At 43.0% G+C, this 12,359-nt stretch overlaps 1 protein-coding gene across 1 annotated transcript in view; it reads right to left on the bottom strand.

The window, feature by feature from the left end:
- The window catches only part of LOC126416207 (uncharacterized), a 1,274,366-nt gene that overhangs the window by 1,024,135 nt on the left and 237,872 nt on the right, over positions 1-12,359 (bottom strand). The gene's annotated exons all lie outside the window — the stretch shown is intronic.

Raw genomic sequence — 12,359 nt, 5'->3', positions numbered from 1 at the left:
CCCACTGTAGTCCTGGTAGAGACGGCCAGCAGCCATCCGTTGCGACTGTGCAGGTGCACAATCACCATCGAAGATTCTTGCAGAGAATATAGCAAGTCCATAAACCACCACTTGTGCACTCAGAAAGTTTTTCTTTTAATTGTCCTTAGAACCAGCAATGCTGTTATCCAGTCCCTTGCTGAATTACCAACACACGTGCAAACACTATCAGTCCCTACTTCTCACATATTGTCCATATACTATGACCAACAGAAACGTGTGCAGTGAAATGGAACTTACAAGTTAATAATATCATGAACTGGTGACAATTACAATTTTATAACAGAAGAATACAATTACAAAGGTACAAAATACATCATTAAAAACATAATAATACAGATAACATTTGTAGTACAGGCTTTACAAAAGAATAGAAATAAACATATACATCAGTGTTACAAAAATAGTGACATAAGTACATACATAAAATAATGAGAATAGTTTTCGAAACATTAATTTCACACATGAACATTGAAACAGAACAGAATTGTAAACAACTTTACAAAGAAAATAACATATTATTAATGCAACTTATATTTGAGGATAACAGTATTCCTCCTCATAGTGAATATAGCTTAGTATTAGAAGAGAAAAAAATTCTATGAAACAGTACACAGAGACAGGAAGAAAACAAATACTCAAGGGTACACAAACACATAGTGGGATAACACCAATAGGAAAGGACAGGGTTCGTTTTCAGTGTAACATTTGGTACTGCAGTCCAACCCAAAACTTCATATATCTTTCCTCTTACTTCCTCCTTTGTTTCCACCAAAAAAATTCTATCTAAGCATGCTTTCTGTATTTATATGTTCACACATTTCTTACCTCAACATTGATTTCCAAGAAAATCCTACCTAAACCTGTTTTCTCAATGCATTTCTTTCAATTCATCGCAACTCATTCTCTTAGAGGCTACCCCCTCTTAAGCTAACTTAAATCTACTGAGCTCAGATGCTAAACTAAGGAACGAGGCAATGCAGCATCACATAACAAATCAACACAAACAGCAATGCAAAAAATGCACTGGTGTCTGAAACATGTTCCTCAGTGCTTTTCGGCAGTGAAGTTGCACCGGCAACATTCACATTTTGAAAAGCGGAAAATGTGTCTTGACTCATTTGAGAAAACGGTGAGAACCCAAAACCTGAGTCTGCAGTATTTGCAATATTGTGTTCTGTCATTTCGGCTTCCTGAGGCGAGCTATTGCCGACCGATCGATCGATAATGCTTCCCTCTTCACTAATTGTTTCACTGTCCACGCCATTGTTTGCCGCCCGCTCCATTTCCCTATGCACAATTACCAAATTACTACTTTGAACATCAGTTAATTCATTACTCGGTGGCGCTAACACACTGCTTTCATTTTCACTGTCATTTCTCAGTTTACTTTGGAGCCTAGTATTACGTTTTTCACACGCCATTATTGTCACAGTATTTCACACGACAACACAGAAAAACACAATTTGAAGATCAAAAATAAGAGAACACATTAACATAGCACTGAAAATAATATCTAGTTAATTACCAGCGCAGCTGCGAAATACTTGGTGCAAATCTACATGCATGCCACAACTGTTTTACTGTACAACAATGAAAGACTGCAACTACAAAGGAGATTTTCTCTACAATTACGCGCTAGCAATAAATAAAATCTACACTAAATACACAAACTACAAGAAAAAATCAGAAGATTCCAGTGAGGTATCCTAGGCTAAGGGTCGACATATGAAACGTCCCCTTTTTAACAATTCTACACGACTGTCCTTAAACTGACACACAATATTTTGTTAGCGCAACGCAATCTGACTATCAAAGATCCCTGAAAAAGAATGGCCCTGACTAACATTAAACTATACCTTTCGCAAATCACTTACCTCACAAAAATCTTCGCTGCTCAAGCTACTGCAATACAGCGAGCGCCACTACTGCCAGCTAAATAAAAGATTCAAATTACTGAAGGCACTAACTACTGATAGGGATAGTTAGCAAAATGAAAGATATTAATAGAGAACAAACAATGTATTTACCTTGATATCATCATATACAAATATAGCAGTTCATGACAAATTTCAAAACTCCGCCATCTCTCTCCCCACATCCACCACTGCTGGCGGCTCACCTCCAACTGCGCAACGCTACGCGCTGTTCACAGCCAGCTGCCTAACACTACAATGGCGAGAATTACAACAATGCAAAGCAGCCACAGACTGCACACAGCACAGCCAGTGATTTTCATATTGAGCGCTACGTAACGTTGCCAATCAGAAAACATAAACAGCCTACTTACATAGAGAAAACATAAACAGCCTACTTACACTTTTATTAATAATAATTTCAATATCACTCATCAGGAAATACTGATTACAAATTTTAGCTACTGTCAGTTCTTATTGATGGAAAGGATGATCACAAGTGCATCCTGAGAGGGCAGGCGCCAAACTGCTAAGTTGGCTCACTACCAGTCTATAATCGATTTCCGTGGAGGCAACTCATGACTCCGTGTATCATATCTGATCTCACTTAAAGACTGGACAGTTTGCTGAGGAATAGCCGCAGATTACGTATTTTTCATATGTTGTGTTAATTCAAGGCAGTCTGCTATCGGTTTTCGAGGTGACAACAAGCGAAATACTGTATGAAGTGCAGCTCCGTATAAAGTCGCAATTAATTGTTAAAATAGACTCGAAAAACATATCTGTGCGACCTCATGTTGATTCTTAGGTCGTTTGAAGCATTTTTGTGACTTTTGAGGTGCTCAGGAACTAATAATTAATGACTGGGCATCTTGTTATGAATATTAACTATAGACTGGCTCTAGAAATCGTTTTATTAATTTAGCGATTAATGAAATAAAGCGGAATTAGTTGGCATCCTAATATTATACTATCATGTTATGCTCAGCATTTAAACCTACCCACTTGCGACATTATTATCCACTATTTATGGCGCAAGCATTAGAGCTCGCGGCCGACGAAGAGGAAACCAAGCAGGTGAACGACTATGGGACATTCTTAGTGGACGCGAGATAAGGAAGTTGCCCCCCCCCCTCCCCCCCCAGTTGTGTTAGGGACAGTGATCGCAGAAATTTCTTGCAAAAATCTAAAGTGTTTGTCAGTCTTGGTACAAATTTGAAATGGGAACTTTTATTTACAGTAACCCACAGTGTAGCTTACGTGGGGTCAAATCCGCGTTTACTCTAAGACTACTTTTTACCATCGACACTAATATTCATTATATCATGTTCAGTCAGTAAACGGATCCAAGCCGCTTCTCCAGACACTTTGTGACCACGACTGAATTGAAACGAACGAAGACACAGATAAGGCCGAAATACTAAACGTCTTTCTCCACAACCGCTTAACAGAAGATATCGAAATAAGTGGCTAAGAGACAGAAAAACATCCGAAACCACTGACTCTTCTTTCATTATTGGATCTCTCACTTCCACACACTTATCTCATTCTTCACACCGTTTTCTCCATCGGGTAGTGTGTGCACAGTGTTCTGTTTATTCATGCACCTTGTTCATTTCCGTATTAGCGGTAAAGTGTCCTTGCCTACCACAGCACCACAATTCGGCAGTCTACCAAGCGAGCTCAGTTCTATAATTTGTGTAATTTAAAGCGCTTGGTACTTTATTCCTAAAACGTACTACGGAAGCACACATGTATTGCCAATGACTGCTAGACATTCTAAGAGACAAGTCGAGTGCGGAGAATGTTGCGCAGTTCAGTTTTCGGCGGGTTCCGGCGCCCTGTATGCAGCTGTAATGCACACGAATGCTTCGGTTTCGACTCTACGACCATGTACCAGTACCGGCGCCTAACAACAAATAATGACATTAATAGTACAAACAACACAAATCATGCAGCACATAGTATGAGCATCCTTTCTATAAAGCTGGGTGCCTTTACGGTAAATATTTTTCCGTCTAGCTCAGGTTGCGAAAGTTGAATTATAACCTCCAGGTATTTTATTTAAACGTGGTAAACCCTCGAAGTAAGTAGCTTATAAAACTCTTGTTACAGCGATACTTGAGTTTCGTTCGCTAGTCTGGGATCCTTATGAGCTAGGATTTAGTCCGAAGACTGGTCTGATGCGGCATTCCACGCTACTCTACCCTGCGCAAGCCTCTTCATCTGCGAATAACTACGTACTTCAGCACATGCTTGCTACATTTTTCTCCTGGTCTCCGTCTACATTTGTAATCCCGCAAACTTCCCTCTAATGCTAAACTGCTGATCGCTTAATGTCTCATAACGTGTCCTATCAACCGAGCCCTTCTCTTAATCAAGTTGTGCCCCAAATTTCTTCTCTCCACAATTCTATCTGGCACCATCTTATTAGTTAAATGGTCTACCCACGTAGCATTCTTCTGTGGCACCATATTTCAAAAGCTTTTCCTTTCTTCTTGTCTAAACTGTTTATCGTCCACGTTTCACTTCTATAAAACACTACACTCCAAACAAATACCTTCAGAAAAGACTTCATAACACTTAAATCTGCATTCGGGATTAAATTCTTCTTCTTCTGAAACGCTTTTCTTTCCGTTACCAGTCTACATTTTATATCCTCTCTACTTTGGACATCATCAGTAATTTTACTGCCCAAACAACAAATGTCATCTAGTACTTTCACTGTCTCGTTTCCTAATCTAGTTCCCTCAGCTTTGCCTGATTTAATTCGACTATATTCCATTGCCCTACTTTTGTCGATGTACAACTTATATCCTCCTACCAAGAAACTATCCTATCCATTCAACTGCTCTTCCAAGTTCGCTGCCCCTTTGACAGAATTACAATGTCAGCGGGAAACCTTAAAGTTTCTATTTCTTCTCGTTGAACTTTAATTCCTACTGCATTTCTTTTATTATTTTGTTTTCTTTACTGCTTGCTCGTTGTGCAGTTGAATTCCTTGCCAGACAAGCTACAACCCTCCCTCACTCCCTTTTCAACAATTGCTTCCCTTTCGTGTCCATCGACTCTTATATTTGCTGTCTGCTTTCCGTAGAAGTTGTAAACGGCCTTTTCCTCCCTGTATTTTACTCCTGCTACCTTCAAAATTTCAAAGACTATGTTTCAGCCAACAAGTCAATAGCTTTCTCTAAGTCTACAAATACTATAATCATAGATTTACTTTTCCTTAACCTATCTGCCATGAGAAGCTGTAGGGTCCTGCGTATATCTCGAGAAGTAATTACAGAGGTTAGAATTCAGATGAGGCTCAGGAACAATCGTTATTCTCACGCACCATTACAGAATGAAACGGTAAGGAGGAGAACTGACGGTGGTACGAACAGTATGCTCCAGTAGTTACTGTAAGAATATTGTCGGTATAAAAGACGTAGATGTTGATGTGCTAAGACAGTGGCCCGTGGAACAATAAACCATTAAATGTACACTGACGGAGAAAATTGGCAACACCAAAAAATAATTAATGTAGAGTAATGAAACTTCGGGAATACATTTGCCTATTTAACATATTTAAGACTGTAAGACCGCAGGTTAATGTTAAGGGAAGATAAGCCAGTGCAAACATGAAACACTGGTACATTAATATCATTAATAACCGATGTAACAGTCAGAATTTTGCATGCAAACGTGCACGTATTGTGTTATACAGGTGGTTTGTTGGATGGAGTTCCATGCCTGTTGTACTTGGTCGGTCAGTCCAGGGACGATTAATGCTGACTGTGGACGACACTAGAATTTTCGTCCGATGACGACCCATATGTGCTCGACTGGAGACGGATATGGTGATCGGGTAGGCCAAGACAACATGTCGACACTGTATAGCATGTTGGGTTATCACAGCTGTATGTGGGCGAGCGTTATCCTGTTGGAAAATACCATCTGGAATGTTGTTCGTGAATGGCACCACAACAGATCGAATCCCCAGATTGACGTTTAAATTTGCATTCAGGGTGCGTGGGATAATCGCGAGAGTGCTCCTGCTGTCATACGAAATCGCATTCCAGACCACAACGCCAGGTGTAGGTTGAATGTGTCTAGTATGCAGGTTGGTCGCAGGCCCTCAGCTGGTGTCCTAACCAACGCGGCCATCACAGCCACCGAAGGAGGCTTTAATTGGAAAAGACAACAGAGCTGCACCCTACCCTACAATGAGCACTCGTTTGACACCATTTTAGTCGCAAATGGGGGTCAGTGCAATGCACGCTACAGGGTGTCTCGCTCCGATCTGTCCTTGAAGTAACCGATTTGTAACAGTTCGTTGTGTCACTGCCGTGACAAGTGCTGCTCAGATTCCTCCTGCAGATGTCGTACGATGCACCACAGCCGTACGTCGAACACGGTGGTCTTCCTTCTCGGTAATGCCACGAGGCCTTCGCAGCCCGGTCTTCTTACAATAGTACACTACTGGACACTAAAATTGCTACACCAAGAAGAAATGCAGATGATAAACGGGTAGTCATTGGACAAATATATTATACTAGAACTGACATGTGATTACATTTTCACGCAATCTGGGTGCATAGATCCTGAGAAATCAGCATCCAGAACAACCACCTCTGGCCATAATAACGGCCTTGATACTCATGGGCATTGAGTCAAACAGACATTGGATGGCGTGTACAGGTACAGCTGCCCATGCAGCTTCAACTCGATATCACAGTTCATCAAGAGTAGTGACTGGCGTGTTGTGACGAGCCAGTTGCTCGGCCACCATTAACCATACGTTTTCAGTCGGTGAGAGATCTGGAGAATGTGCTGCCCAGGGCAGCAGTCGAACATTTTCTGTATCCAGAAAGACCCGTACAGGACCTTCAACATGTGGTCCTGCATTATCCTGCTGAAATGTAGGGTTTCGCAGGGATCGAATGAAGGGTAGAGCCACGGGTCGTAATACATCTGAAATGTAACGTCCACTGTTCAAAGTGCCATCAATGCGAACAAGAGGTGACCGAGACGTGTAACAAATGGCACCCCATACCACCACGCCGGGTGATACGCCAGTATGGCGACGACGAATACACGGATGCGACCATCATGATGCTGTAAACAGAACCTGGAATCATCCGAAAAAATGACGTTTTGCCATTCGTGCACCCAGTTTCGTCTTTGAGTACACCATCGCAGGCGCTCCTGTCTTTGATGCAGCGTCAAGGGTAACAGCCATGGTGTCAGAGCGGATATTCCATCCTGCTGCAAACGTCGTCGAACTGTTCGTGCAGATGGTGGTTGTCTTGCAAACGCCCCCATCTGTTGACTCAGGGATCGAGACGTGGCTGCACAATCCGTTACAGCCATGCGGATAAGATGCATGTCATCTCGACTGCTAGTGATACGAGATCGTTGGGATCCAGCACGCCGGTCCGTATTACCCTCTTGAACCCACCGATTCGATATTCTGCTAACAGTCATTGTATCGCGACCAACGCGGCAGCAATGTCGCGATACGATAAACCGCAATCGCGATAGGCTACAATCCGACCTTTATCAAAGTCGGAAACGTGATGGCACGCATTTCTCCTCCTAACACGAGGGATCACAACAACGTTTCACCAGGCAACGCCGGTAACTGCTGTTTGTGTATGAGAAATCGGTTCGAAACTTCCCTTGTGTCAGCACATTGTAGGTGTCGCCACCGGCGCCAACCTTGCGTGAATGCTCTGGAAAGCTAATCATTTGCATATCACAGCATCTTCTTCCTGTCGGTTAAATTTCGCGTCTGTAGAACGTCACCTTCGTGGTGTAGCAATTATAATGGCGAGTAGTGTACTTTCTTGAGACCACCGCTGCCAGCACTCATGTACAGTGGTATCATTTCTGCCAAGTCTTTCTGCGATGTCGCAAAAGGAACATCCAGCTTATAGCAGGCCTGTTACACGACCTCGTTCGAAATAAGATGTCTATAATGGCGTCTTTGTCACCCTAAAGGATGGCCGGTGTGGCCAAGCGGTTCTAGGCGCTTCAGTGTGGAACCGCGCGTCCGTTACGGTCGCAGGTTCGAATCCTGCCTCGGGCATGGATGTATGTGATGTCCTTAAGTTAGTTAGGTTTAAGTAGTTCTAAGTTCTAGGGGACTGATGACCTCAGATGCTAAGCCCAATAGTGCTCAGAGCCATTTGAACCATTTGATTTCGCCCTAAAGGCATTCTTGACTAACATCAACTCACCACGTCCAATCTCAAGCTCGTATTTAAAGCAAACCTGATTTGCATCCACATAGTGGCGCTGCTGGCATCACTCTTATTTGACTGGCGCTATATTTGTACAGACGTCATCTTTCCGATGTAGACACATGCCTACCAAATGGTTCAAATGGCTCTGAGCACTATGGGACTTAACTTCCAAGGTTATCAGTCCCCTAGAACTTAGATCTACTTAAACCTAACTAACCTAAGGACGTCACACACATACATGCCCGAGGTAGGATTCGAACCTGCGACCGTAGCGGTCGCGCGGTTCCAGAGTGTAGCGCCTAGCACCGTTCGGCCACCCCGGCCGGCATGCCTACCAACTTTCGTTCAGGTCGGACAGCACCTTCTTGGTGTTGCGATTTTTCTCCGTCAGTGTGTATAGCGGGTGTTGCTTGAAATAAAATGTCGTTCCTGAGACAAGGTAACGGAGGGGAGTGAGAAGCAAGAGCTACACCATGAACTCATCACAGCATCTCGTCCGGTGACTTAAGAGAGTGTATAAACTGACAAATAGTGGAGAAGAAGCGGAGGTCGTACCAGGGGGCCATCTCGCACGCGAGATGTCTTCGGTGCAATATTCGGAATAGGTTTTGCCTTTTAGGAGAACCAGGAAGTCGGCGCTTCCGAAGCGATCCGCCGCGAGTGTGGACAAGAAGCGCCGCCGAGTGGCACTGGAGCGTCTTCCTGCTGGTAGCTGGCCCCGGCGTGCCTTATCTGCCCCTAAAAGCCGCCGCGACGCGCGCAAGAAGCACGGGCTCCAGCCCCAGTGCTCCAGCAGGCACCAGCCGCCGCCTAGGGCATGCGTGGCGGCCGCTCCGTCCGAGAAGAATACAGCGTAAGCTTCCGGAAGCTGAACTGCGCAAAATTCTCCGCACTCTCAAATGTCTAGCAGTCGTTGACACTAGTCACGTGCTTCGGTGATAGTTGACTGCTATACAGTGAGGTGCGTTTCAGATTAGACAAATCCTAGAATTAAGCGGGCTTGGTAGACTGCGAAACGCAGTGCTGTGGTAGGCAAGGACACTTTAGTGGTATTACACAAGCCAACAACGTGTGTAACTAAACATAACTCTGTGCACATGCCTATCGATGAGGAGGACGATACACAGTGTGTGGCAACGACAGACACAATACTAAAAGAAGAGTCTGTGTATTAAAGGTCTACATCTTCATCTACCCCCATGAACCATGGACCTTGCCGTTGGTGGCGAGGCTTGCGTGCCTCAACGATACAGATAGCCGTACCGTAGGTGCAAACACAACGGAGGGGTATCTGTTGAGATGCCAGACAAGCGAGTGGTTCCTGAAGAGGGGCAGCAGCATTTTCAGTAGTTGCAGGAGCAACAGTCTGGATGGTTGACAGATCTGGCTCTGTAAGCAGAAAGGTGGAAGGAGTATATAGAGGGTAACAATTTGTCCATTATATTTGGACTGTTGAGCTCCGTGGCCGTGGATAATGATATTTCATTGTAAAAATACAGCAACCAGCCACTTTTTAATGCGTTTTATTTATGCCAATATGCATTTCGGGTTTGCACCCATCTTCAGCTGGCAAATTACATGGATATTCAGTTACTACAGTAGTTATTCTCGACAGCAGTTTGGATGCTGCAGAAGGCCTGTGCAAAAGCAACGATTCTAATCATTTACTTCAATTTCGCGAGTTTAAAGTTACGCACTATCAGTTGTTCATTTTACTTACATTCTCCTCTCCTTGTTTTTTCTTGGCTTTTCTTCTTTCTTGCAACAACACAAACACTTTTCATCACGTATTTTACACAGGCGCACTGCGTTATCCGCCATGTTGTCGACTGACAGTTTTTGTTTACATACAAACGGTTTATCTATGGAGAGAGTTATATTTTTCGAAAGTGTTGAGGTTATAAGATAAGCTACTGTTTTCTAAACATTGACTTCGGTGACAGAAGTATTCAATACAAAAAAAAAAAAAAAAAAAAAAAAAAATTGTATACATTGTACTTAGAATACTTCTGTCACCCAAGTCAATGTTTAGAAAACAGTAGCTTATCTTATAACCTCAACACTTTCGAAAAATATAACTCTGTCCATAGATAAACCGTTTGTATGTAAACAAAAACTGTCAGTCGACAACATGGCGGATAACGCAGTGCGCCTGTGTAAAATACGTGATGAAAAGTGTTTGTGTTGTTGCAAGAAAGAAGAAAAGCCAAGAAAAAACAAGGAGAGGAGAATGTAAGTAAAATGAACAACTGATAGTGCGTAACTTTAAACTCGCGAAAGTGAAGTAAATGATTAGAATCGTTGCTTTTGCACAGGCCTGCTGCAGCATCCAAACTGCTGTCGAGATTGTACTACTGTAGTAACTGAAGATCCATGTAATTTGCCAGCTGAAGATGGGTGCAAACCCGAAATGCATATTGGCATAAATAAAACGCATTAAAAAGTGGCTGGTTGCTGTATTTTTACAATGAAATATATAGAGGGTCTATACAGGGGCGAAGTTCTTGAGGACAAAATTATGCAAATGGAAGAGAATGTAGAAGAAGACGAAATGGGAGATACAATACTGCGTGAAGAGTTTGACAGAGCATTGAAAGACCTGAGTCAAAACAAGGCCCCGGGAGTAGATAACATTCCATTAGAACTACTGACAGCGTTGGCACAGCCAGTCCTGACAAAACTCTGCCATCTGGTGAGCAAGATGTATGAGACAGGCGAAATTCCCTCAGACTTCCAATCCCAAAGAAAGTAGGTGTTGACAGATGTAAAAATTACCGAACTATCAGTTTAAAAAGTCGTTACTGCAAAATAGTAAAGCGAATTCTTCACAGACGAATGGAAAAACTGGTAGAAGCCGACCACGGGGAAGATTAGTTTGGATTCCGTAGAAATGTTGGAACACGTGAGGCAATACTGACCCTACGACTCATCTTAGAAGAAAGATTAAGGGAAGGCAAACCTACATTTCTAGCATTTGTAGACTTAGAGAAAGCTTTTTACAATGTTGGCTGGAATATTCTTTCAAATTCTGAAGGTGGTAGGGGTAAAATACAGGGAGCGAAAGGCTATTTACAATTCGTACAGAAAGCAGATAGCAGTTATAAGAGTCGAGGGACATGAAAGGGAAGCAGTGGTTGCTAAGGGAGTGAGACAGGATTGTAGCATATCTCCCACGTTATTCAATCTGTATATTGAGCAAGCAGTAAAGGAAACAAAAGAAAAATTCGCAGTAGGAATTAAAATCCATGGAGGAGAAATAAAAAATGATGGTCGAAGTAGAGAGGATATAAAATGTAGACTGGCAATGGCAAGGAAAGCGTTTCTGAAGAAGAAAAACTTGTTAACATCGAGTATAGATTTAAGTGTCAGGAAGTCGTTTCTGAGAGTATTTGTATGGAGCATAGCCATGTATGGAAGTGAAACATGGACGATAACGAGTTTGGTCAAGAAAAGAATAGAACCTTTCGAAATGTGGTGCTACAGAAGAATGCTGAAGATTAGATGGGTAGATCATATAACTAATGAGGAGGTATTGAACAGGATTCGGGAGAAGAGAAGTTTGTGGCACAACTTGACTAGAAGAAGGGATCGGTTGGTAGGACATGTTCTGAGGCATCAAGGGATCACCAATTTAGTATTGGAGGGCAGCGTGGAGGGTAAAAATCGTAGAGGGAGACCAAGGGACGAATACACTAAACAGGTTCAGAAGGATGTGGGTTGCAGCAGGTACTGGGAAATGAAGAAGCTTGCACAGGATAGAGTAGCATGGAGAGCTGCATCAAACCAGCCTCAGGACTGAAGACCACAACAACAACAACAACAACTCTCGTCATCCTTAAGCGAAATGAATGTTGACGGCAGTTGAACCGTTCTGCAGTCAGCTTCAGATGCTGTTCTCTGAATTTTCTTAATGGTGCTCGTCGGAAAGAATGTCGCCTTCCCTCCAGGGATTCCCATTTGAGTTCCCGAAGCATCTCCGTAACGCCTGTGCGTTGTTTGAAACTGCCGGTAACAACTCTAGCAGCCCACCGTTGAACTGCTTCGATGTCTTCCTTTAATCCGATCTGTTGCGGATCCCAAATACTCAAGCAGCACTCAAGAATAGATCGCACAAGGCCTCCTCCTATATGATGTCTCCTTTACAGATGAATCACACTGTCCTAAAATTCTCCAA

Source organism: Schistocerca serialis, chromosome 8 (genome assembly GCF_023864345.2).
Source record: "Schistocerca serialis cubense isolate TAMUIC-IGC-003099 chromosome 8, iqSchSeri2.2, whole genome shotgun sequence".
Lineage (NCBI taxonomy): Eukaryota > Metazoa > Arthropoda > Insecta > Orthoptera > Acrididae > Schistocerca > Schistocerca serialis.
This window is presented reverse-complemented; position numbering and strand designations above follow the sequence as displayed.